Here is an 11547-nt window from a genome sequence, read left to right on the forward strand (position 1 = left end):
TAAATCTTATCACTAGACGTTCGGATCCAGACAGACATGTGTATAATGTTATTTCAATTGTTAGTGAATTGTCATGTGTTTTTGTCAGTATGAATCAATGAATGGTGCACTGGTGGTATAGTTGTGCAAACTGTGAAATAGAGGAAAGGGCAGGGTGCAGTTCACCAAACCGCCGCGCGGTGGCTATTGCTGGTACTGGTCAGTCTGTCTGCTAGTCATGGAAAGAGTTCGTTTTTCGCTATAAGCAAATTTATATATCTATCTATCCATCGATTCATCTGTCTATCTACCTACCTATCTACCTATCTACCTACCAACCTATCTATCTATTCATCTATCCATATATGTACCTTTTCATCTATGTGTCTATCCATGTATCCATCCATCTATCTATTTATTTATTTATCTATCTATATATCTTTCTAGCCATCCATTCATTTATCTTTTTTCTATGTGTGTATCCATCTATCTATTTATCAAATAGTATGTGTCTATCTATCTATCCATCTATCTATCCATCTATCTATCTATCTATCTATCTATCTATCTATCTATCTATCTATCTATCTATCTATCTATCTATCTATCTATCTATCTATCTATCTATTTATCTACCTATCTATCTATGTGTCTTATTATTCCTCTCTCTATCTATGTGTCTATCTATATGTCTATCTATCCATCCATTCATCTATATATAGCTATTTCTCACTATTTGTCTATTTTTCCACCTATTTATCTTTCTCTCTATATATATATGTGTGCGTGTATCTATCTCAGATAGATAGATAGATACATGAAATAGATGGATAGATAGACACAGATATCTATCTATGTGTCTATAAATAAATCTATCTAGAGTATCTGTGTCTATCTATCTATCTATCTATGTGTCTATCTATCTATATGTCTATCTGTCTATATATCTATCTATGTGTCTATCTATCTATCTATCTATCTATCTATGTGTCTATCTATCCATCTATCTATTAATTTATCTATCAATCTATCAATGTAATTATCTATCTATCACTCAATCTATCTGACTATCAATCTATCTTTTTATCTATCTATCTATCCATCCATCCATCTATCTATCAATCTATCTACGGTGCATTCGACCATGTAAGAGTTCAAAAATATCTACTTTACTTAGCTTTTTACGCCCACGAGTGTTAATGAGCCCTGCTATCTCGTATTGAACTGCTTGCCACAGAGGGAGTCTGCAGGCACCGTTACATTGTGTGAGCGGGGTGATCGACAATTTGTGGATACTTTACGACCGCCTGGGGGCGCTCTTATCAGTGCCACTTCATGACTGCTTGATCTTATCATCACACACTCACCACGCGTTCTGCACAGATTGCGCTACACTCTACAGTGTGATTACGTACTCACTTTGAATACAAATTCTATTCCATACTGTATTTCGACTTTCTTCAATCCACCTAGGCGTAAAAATGAGTACCTGACTTCGGTTGAGGAGAGAAAAGGTGGTGAAAGGAAAGGGTTGGGCTATGTCTTACAATACCGTACCCTAAACACAGTAAAGCTGTAAGTGCACTTGGTCGTTATACACAGTGTCTAGGCAACCTCCTTGGTCCAGGGTACGGTATTGGAAGGCGGAGCCCATCCTTCTCCCTCCACCAACTTCATTTGCATACATTTGCATAGAAAGCGCTAGAACCATGATGTCCCACCTGGACCAAAGAGGAACATACCTAAAATGATCGGGAGACATCACGCTATAATTCTACGATAGTGAACTGAATAAGTACTGGATGGGCTACAAAACGCTATTTCTAGACCTCTTCTGAGAATCTCCTCCTAGACTATGTCTTGACATTTTCTTATCTGTTTCTGTTTCTTATTGGACCATTCAAAATTCGTCTTCACCTTATATTTACATAAATTCATAGCTAGGGTCTAAACCTTTGATATTTTTTTTCTTTATTGAAATACGTGTAAAAATACAAATAAACGGACGAGGACAAAGTGACGGCGGACTCAAGTTACATTCAACTTATATTAACGCCACCACTATCTAAACCTTTGATTTTTCTCAGTGTCACTGATGGAAGGTAGTGGATACTGCCTGAAACATCCGACTGTTTCCAAAATCATATCCAGTTGCTTGAGTAACTACTATCTCTCCATCTCCTAAGTCATAAAACTCTTCTCACGTTTCTTGTTGTAATCAGATATACATCTGTGACTTGCGTGGGCCAAGAGTGAGTATGGGGACGAAAATCTCATTCTACTTGGGCCACCTGCTCTTGGGATTCAATTATGTAAGACGTATAACTAGACTATGGCTATACTGTATGGGTCATCTAGTTTCTTTATTTCATAATGTGCTATTTGTCATTGTGAATCACTGAAGGTATTATACAATTTGCATTTTTATTAAAAGAAAATAACTCTCTCTCTCTTAGATTGTGTCCTTTCTCTACTTATATAGGGTGAGAGTACAACTTATATAAATGTAGTGATGTTTTGCCTATTGCAAATCTTTCATATAGCTTCGTTATCGACATGTAAGCAATTATATACTTTCTTTTAGGCTATTCAATGACCGAGGGAGAGACACAGAATCCTGTATACATTTGTCCTTTCGGATGGGGATGTAAAAAAGCCGTGGACAGTTTAAGTATGAATATTTTGCGCTTGAGACCGCATCTGTAAGCAACGACACCTATACTGCAGTTCACTGATGTGAACCAGTCAGAATTGCCCTGACTGAGGAAGGTAACAGATGTATAAAAAATTTTGTAATACATTACCTATAGGGTGTGTAATGCATTCAACGATTCAAATATAACACAATACATAGACGAAATGCTCAACGGAAATCTAATAAAGAGATGACAAATGTGTAAAAGTTTACTTCTTTTTTCATCTGTGGCACCACTACTGTCGCCATTATAATTGAGGTTAAGGCCATCGTGGTCCCTTCAAGACAGACAGATAAAAACATATATCTTATATTCACCATCTTCATCTATCTGCACTAAACGCCACAGGCGACGTATGGATAGTACTGATAAAGGTTTTACTTATAATTTTGCTTTTTCTGTCTTTGAATGTAAAGATACCTAAAGCCAGAACAATTACACAAAGTGTCAAGAACGGTCAAGACAAATCAGCTTTGGAGCAGCTCACACGTAATACATGTAGCAAATCTATCCACACACAGAGTATAAGTCTTCCGGGAAGCAGCTTTTGCACAGCCCACACGTAATACATGTAACCAAACTATCTACACACAGAGTATAAGTCTACACACCAAGTATAAGTCTTCCGGGAAGCAATTAATGTTAGTATAAAGGCTCACCCGGGGGTAGACAAAGAGAAATGAATTGTAAGACCCTGTCTGACACAGAATCAGATAACTGTAAGATTATATCTCCTGATATAAGAGCGGTAAATTTGTAACACACAGTGCCATCGTAGGTGGTCTTGGTAGACCTTCCTTTTATTTCATTCTCCGCCATAATCAAAAATAGTTGGTGTAAAGTTACACTTGTATGGACCTTAGTCGTAATAATACCAGGTACTTTATCATGTCAAAGCCGGAAAGGTTTCCTGGAAAAGACTGTGGGTGTTGACCTTGTCGAATGAATGAGTCATATGAGAAGAAAGCAATCACTTAAGAGTTTGTGTAAAGGATATACGCATCCCTGCAGGGAATATTTCGGTATAAATCTTACTTATAAAGTTACAATATAAAGTTACAAGCGATTATGCATATTGTACAAGACGTAAAGAAGATTTAAAGACTCACGTAAGGTGTTCAAACTGACAAAACGCGCGGCCAAGGACCCAAAACCGTACAATAAACTACGGAGTGAGCGAAGCGTATTTCGTGCTTATAACATGAATGTAAGTTCATCTATGACGGTAGTCAACATTATGTTATAATTTCACACTCTGTTTCTGTACACAAAATATAGCGCATACCAACAAGCTTCCCGGTAGTCCTCTGATACTTATCAGGTTGAAATGACCCAAAGCCTAACCTTCCATCAACCGAGACGGGGGCCGATGCCAACTTCCAAGCAACTTTGACCCTTTGCTGACGTCACACTTCCGGTCTGTCTAACTTTCATCATGTTGTTGTTGTTACTGTTGTTGTTGTTGTTGCTGTTGTTGTTGTGCCTGTATCTAACCTTAAGAAAACATTCGGCCTTGTGGTATCTTTTTATGAAGGACAAAGTGAAAAATAGAATCGCTGCGAGCAGGGTTCGAACCTGCGCGGGGAGACCCCATTGGATTTCAAGTCCAACGCCTTAACCACTCGGCCATCGCAGCCAACTGCTGCCATGACTTTTATTACCCTTCGTTTATTTCAAGACGCTCAACACTATAGTGCAATCTAAAATTCTAGAAAAAACATCAACTAGAGGTTATATATACAATATCTAACTCACATCTCGAGAGACGATCATATTGGATTTCATGTAACATCTATAAATAGCATCTCATCATGCGACTATCTCAGACATTACTTGCATTCAATACTTACAATGCAATACTTTATCTTAGGCAGCGTCATCCATTCATAGATATGTGGTACACAGCACGGAATTGGCTATATCACTGAATTGTGACATGTTGGCAGCTTGGCTGCGTTTTAACTTGTAGTTGTGTTACCATTGTTTCTATAACTGTAACATAATGATAATATCCTTTATTAAACATGCTTATCGGGCTAAGTACAGGCATATAGATACAAAAGGTCGTAATACAGTACACATGGTTTCTAAGACTAATCTAAAACATGGGCTCTAAAACCATTCTAATACATTTGTTCGGCTTCTTCTCGTTCAAAGCGTTTTCTGTCAATTGAGTTCGTCGAGCGCCTCTGTCAAATTGCTCGGCCGCAGCGATGCCGCCAGTTTGTCGCAGCGACGCCGCAAATGTACCGCACCTGTCGTGAGATACCGACCGTGCAAACGCTATACAAAGCTCTCAAAACCTAAATCAATAAAAAGTGAAGTAAAGAACTGTGACAATGTGAACAGGAAATCAATTTAATGGCCCCCATCCACCTAACCCCCTTAAGGACTACAGTGTATTTATTATACTGTCAGGGTGCGAGTCTGTCTGTCTAACCTTATTGGGTACTTTAATCCTCTAAAGTCATCTTAAATCGGCAAGGGTAATTTATATCAACACTTCACGGCAATATGTCAATAGATTCCCGACAAGGCCAGAACTCTGAATTTTATGGATAACATCCTCTGCAGACTCAAATCTAATACGAGAGAGCGAAAATTATGATGGAAAAATGGCTAAATTTTCAAAGCAAAGACTACAATCATAGTACAGGTTAAAAAGCTTCAAACCCTGCATTCAACAAGTGCACAGAGATAGTGTTGTGTTAGTGGATTAGCTCACTTGATAGAACCCCCCCCCCCAAAAAAAAAAGACCACGATGAAACATATGCGAACCAGATTACACAGGACATAAGATGCAATATAAACAAACCACAGTAGATAAATCTAAATCGATATTCTAACTGACAGTCTATATCCGTTCCAGCTAAAATTTAAGGTAAGAGATCAGGGTTACGGTGACTTGTATGTTTTAGTGGCTGTCCAAATCTGGTGATTAATTACGATTGCTTGATACCAGTATCTAAACAGGAGTTAAGAGCTTGATCTTTATCAGAACGTGCCCCCTTTAGGCCTAACATACGAGCATACTCAATGAAGACAAATTTTAGAACTGACTATAGCTACTGTCTTGAATACGCCAGTCTGGAGGCAATTTTTCAGGGTCAATATGTGATGGCAATCATGTTGTAGATTTGTCGTTTGGAGTTTGAGTCAAGCATATGTCAAATACCATAACACATTTAAACAGTTGGCAGGTTATGATTGAAAATCAATCTAATGCCCCCCTCCCCCTCCACCTAACCCCCTTAAGTACGACGGTATAGTCCATGTATTTATTGTACTGTCAAGATGAACGGTCTAACAACATCCGATGCTTAAATCCTTTAAAGGCAACTTGGAATAGCAACGATAATTTATATCAGCACTTCCCGGCAATATGTCAATATATTCCCGACTTAAGCATAAGAAGTAAACGTTATAGGGCCTTCACACGGAAATCGAATTAGCAGGAATCTAGCCGAACCAGCCGGAATGAAGTATTTGCAAACTTCGTGTCACATTCGGGGCCATTCGGGCGGGAATTCCAAATAGGCCTTAAATCCCCTTCACACGAGAAGGAATGAGCCGGAATGCCGTCAGAATGAAAATTCTTGTCTATTCCTGTGAATTCGTAGTGCATTGTAGACATTCTTACGGCATTCGAAATATTCTTTCGGCCACATACGGGCAGGATTCGAAGTGGCTTGCCGTTTCTGTTCTCCATCGAATGAGATAAGAATGTTTCGAATAATGTGAGAATGCCGTAGAATGCGGTCAAGACTGCAGTCAGAATAGTTAGAATACACTAAGAATACACTACGAATGCCATTCGATATTTCTCCACTTCGAATGCACCTCGACAGTTTTTAACAATATCAAAAACATTCGAGCCAGCCAAATGAACGGGGACGAATATCTCGAATGCAGTAAAAATGTTTAGAATACAGTACGAATTGCGAGGAATTGCCACGAATAGAAAAAAAAATTCATTCGGACGGCATTCCGGCTCATTCGTGCTCTCGTGTGAAGGGAGCTTTATGGACGACGTACTCTGCAGATATGAATCTAATGTACATATAAATATTTATCATATTGAGGGCAACTTTTTTCATCAAACCTTATTTTAATGACACGCTCGCAGACGATGTCATCCATGTAATCAAAGCAACATGGCCTTTCGTATGTGAGGTAAATTGCTTATTGATCACCTTAACTCGTTAACCGCATTGACACGTATCCGTACTTGTAATAAACAAGGCCAACTTTTCATCCTAATTGTTATCAATTGCACACTGTCAGTGACCATATGTCGTTTGATAAAGTTATCTAGATCATTGAGGGCTCAACATCTTCGATTTTACAAAACAATTGCCCCCTTGAGGCCTGACATACGATCATATTCAATGAAGACAAATGTGATATCAGACTTCTGTCATGAAATCATCAGTTTGGCAGCGATTTGACAGGGTCATGATGTTGTAGATTTGTCGTTTAAAGGGATTGGGTTTGAAGCACTTGTCAAATCACCACCTCCCTCTATGACCATAACACATTTTTTTTAATAACCAAACATCAGTTTGCATCAATGCTAAAGCCGATTTTCTATGCAAAACTAGATCTACAATATTTTTTTTTCTTTGTTGTGACCTGTACTTAACTCGGTCGGGCAAAAATGTAAAGAAAGGTTTTCATTCATTCATTCATTCACAGAAAACAGCAATCTATGGGTCTAGTAGTCAATCATCTATTTTACTGAGCTATAGGTTGTCTGGGCAGTTGGTAGACTCAAAATGTCACGCACGGTTTTGAGCGATCATTCGCCGACGAGTAGTCTGCCAAGGACAACCTTAATCTTTGCAAATGTCACGAACATAAGGTCGGTCTAGTCGCTATATTGTCAGCCATTACAGGAGCTTTACGTAGTACTTATCGGAGAGATTGATAAGTTTATAGTTTACCTTTTCAGCTCTCAATAGATACTTGCACTAGGATGTTTCAGTTTTAGATACTTTTCAAATTCCTAACATCAAATAAAACACTGCACTTTCGGTTATTTCTCTGTTTCAAAATGGTAAGGGTTGTCCCGACATATTGTAATCATAGTCTTTTGTTCTCGAATGGTATGTTTCAGTTTTGTTGTTTCTCATGTGTGTCTTTATCTTGTATGTTTGCCATGATTTTTGTTCTGTAAAATCATGTTTTCCATCAGCAATAAAAGAATGATTAAAAAGAATTTCGATCAATATTCCTGTGAAAACAGGAGTCAACGGATCTAGTTTTCACAACCATGGACTGTCTCGACAGTTAGTCAACTCTAAATATGTCACGCACGTTTTGAGCGATCATTTTCCGATGGGTAGTCTGCCAAGGACAACCTTGATCTTTGCAAGGTCACGAACAAGGTCACAAGTTCGGTACATAGCGTCAGCCATTAACTGTGTTTACGTACTTACCAGGGAGATGAATAAGTTATTATAGCTACATGGTCTCAGTTATGCGCATAATAGATAAAGATGTATATGTACTTCTTACAATACAAAGGCGTAAGGAACATTTTGCTCTTGGCAAAACTTTGCTCGTGGTTGCATTTATCTACTGCAAGATATATACCATGCAATGCGGCGAACTAAGAAAAGGCATTACAGCGAAAAAAAATGACTTCCGCTATTTCTGTTGTTTTTACATTAAATATGCACATGTATATGTCTCAACACAACTGCATAAAAAAGCGTTGAATGTTTATTTAGAACACTATTTAGAACACATCAGCATTTACCCGCTCTGTTTATTAAAAAAAACTTTAGAACAACTTGGCTGTTACCTTTTTTTTATTATTTAATGCAATAGAAGTATTCTTTCCGTAAGTTTTGTATACTTTTATTTTCTATATTAGGCCATGTTGATTTGATTATATGGATGACATCCGCGCTCGCACCAATTTTCGGCCATTTCCAACAAAAAAAAGTTTTCGACCCTACAATAAATTGTGCAAAGCAGCTGTAAAATGAGCATAAATATTCCGTAGATTGAAAAAAAAGTATCAGAAAACAGATAACTAATGCCATAGAATGCCCAAATGAATCTAAAGTCAAAGAATAAGATGTGAAAGGACAGAAAGAAAAAAAAAATCTATTGTTGGTTGGGGAGGTACCAGTACAGAAAATTCAGGTCCAGAGGATCATTTCCAGGTCCGGACATGAACCTGGACCTGATTGTCTGTGGAAACTTGAGAACTGGCAATACTCAAAACAATGGTAATTGGTCAATTTTGCTACAAAGGAATCTGTTTGGTGGATTATTGGACTCCCACTGCATTTTAAAATCCCATCTCCATGTAATAAAGGCTAACTGTCTCTGTACCTTTGACTGTAATTGACTATAAACTCTACTTGACTTCGCTCTTGTTGTCTTCTTGGCCCCCCGGTTAGACCCCAAATGGCTGCCGACATAGTGTGTCCATTTTGTAATTGGCAAAACCTGTTCCTCTGTTGTTTTTTTTAGGTCTGTTTTTTTCCGATTGGTCCAAGAAGAAAAAAATGTTTTGCACCCATATGATGTACTGGTCCCTACACATAACTGTTGATATACCATACTATGTGTGTTTAGTCCTATGTTCAACCTTCCTGGCCACTTTGATTTCATACTGAAGGCAACTTTTTTTTTGGCCAAACTTTTTTTTTCGCTCGCTCGCATCAGTTTTGGCGTTCCCAGAGGATGTCATCCATATAATCAAATCAACATGGCCTTACCTGATGAAAAAAGTGGACCCTGTTTGAAACGTCTAATAAATCATATGCTTATATCCAATGGTAAAGACTGATCTTACTACATATCTAAACACCCTGGATGACTTATCTTCACAAACGTACGTATACAATATATATAAATAAAGATTGTACATATACTTTCAGAACAGTATACACATACTACTGTAATGTAGTGTGTCGAAACGTGTTTCATCTTGTATCAGAGGTAGTCCGACTTCCTCTGCCTCTTGCAAATTACGGAATCTTCGATTTTTCTTAAAACAGAGTTTTGAATACAAATGAAGGACTTGTTTCATAAGAGCACATGTACTACAAGATAGATATGATATGGCGTTGAAAATGTGTTTCTTCTGATATTACAGTGGTGGAAATGAGTTTTACCACTTCTGCCGTGAGCGATTGAACGGGGGCGGATCAAGCCCACGACTTGGACTTACCACCTGATGATTGCAGATTGGGCCCTGGTCGTGACTTTCTGCATGATTGTCATCAAAGTGAGCTCTACGTGTATGCCCTTGGCGCGTCAAAGGTTGAATATGTCATATGAAATATGAAATATCTTCTACGCAAATACCTTATACGCTGAATAATCAATAACGTAACTATGTTTCTTTTATGATTTCATAAGCGAGAGTCAACTTCAGAATTACAAGATTCTTTGTACACAATCAAGTGTCACATTCCTCGTGGCAATTTTGAATGGTTTGGGACCGCATCTGTAAGCAGCGACACCTGTGCTGCAGTGCAATGCGAAACAGTCAGCACAGCCCTAAGAAAGGTAACAGACAGTTACTGAAATTTTTTTTGACCGTCTGTCAAATTCCTAGGTGTAATTCTAACTAGTTTGGTACCGCATTCGCAAGCAGCGACACCGATGCTGCAGTGCAATGAAAGTCGGCTAAAACTTCTACGAGGAAGGTGACAGTCACTAAAACGTCGGTTGACCACCTGTCAAATTCTTAGGGGCGGTTCTTACTGACTTGGAACCGCATTTGCTAGCAGCGACACCTATGCTGCAGCTCAATATAAACCAATCAGAATTGCATGCAAGGCAACAGACGGGCGCCGTAATATCAGTTGATTAAAACACTTGAACTTTAATTATCATTCAGTGACTTACCTGATAAAACTGTTCACGGAAACTCACTCACTCACTCACTCACTCACTCACTCACTCACTCACTCACTCACTCACTCACTCACTCACTCACTCACTCACTCAGGTTTAGCGTCCCTGTCTTGCAAGGGTTGGACGTTTGGTTAAGTCATTCGGTCTGATTGCTGCCCTCCAGCCACCTCGCTTTTTGCAAGTCCAGTGAACCTTATTTGTAATTTGGCTAGTGGACCACTGCCAACCCTGTTGCACAGTTCATCACATTATCGATCCCCTGTCGTAAAGGTCAATAGAAACATTGAACTCGTGTCCTACTGACCTAAGATATAAATTTATATCAAAGGGCGCCGGTCTGTCTTGGGAATTTACATGTCGAAGTGAATTTGATTCTTCGTCTGTTTATGTACAACTTTATTGTGTGGGTCATGTGGTGTAGCGGTAGGGTTTTTGACCCATTATCCAAAGGTCCAGGGTTCAAATCATTGATGTGCCAAGGATCGTGTGCCCTTGGGAAATGAACTTTACAAGACTCTACCCATGAAAATGAGTACATAGCTTTGGTTAGGGACGTCCCTCTGATAGTATATTGAATAGAGGTCCCTTGTTTGAGGAGAGCCACACCTCGAGCACGTTAAACAACCCACCACACGTATAGAAAAGAGTGGGGGAGGGGGGGGGGGGGCTCAATCCTGGTGTGGGTGGATCAAAGTCATCAAACAAATCTGAGTGGATCAAACAAATCTTTTCAAATAAAAACAACTACTCTACTCTGCTCTACTCTTTACCTTCCTGTAATGTGTATGTGGCACTGTTAATATAAGTTACTGACTTGAGTGCGGTGCTACGTTGTCATTCTCTGTCCAAAAGCAAATAGAAAGTAAATCTGTCCGGAAATGCAGCTGACATTGTTCAGTACATATGTGATGTGTTACGTTATGTGGTTGTTCACCGGATATGCAATACAAACAAATGAAAGGATGTAGTATTTTGAATTGTCTTCATGCT

General features: G+C 38.8%; 1 non-coding gene across 1 annotated transcript; it reads right to left on the reverse strand.

Moving 5' to 3' along the window:
* Nucleotides 1–4229: 4229 nt before the first annotated feature.
* On the reverse strand, nucleotides 4230–4311 carry Trnas-uga. Its single transcript has one exon. It is a non-coding gene; the product is annotated as a tRNA-Ser (tRNA).
* Nucleotides 4312–11547: the final 7236 nt, after the last annotated feature.

Source organism: Branchiostoma floridae, chromosome 10 (assembly GCF_000003815.2).
Source record: "Branchiostoma floridae strain S238N-H82 chromosome 10, Bfl_VNyyK, whole genome shotgun sequence".
In the NCBI taxonomy this organism is placed as follows: Eukaryota; Metazoa; Chordata; class Leptocardii; order Amphioxiformes; family Branchiostomatidae; genus Branchiostoma; species Branchiostoma floridae.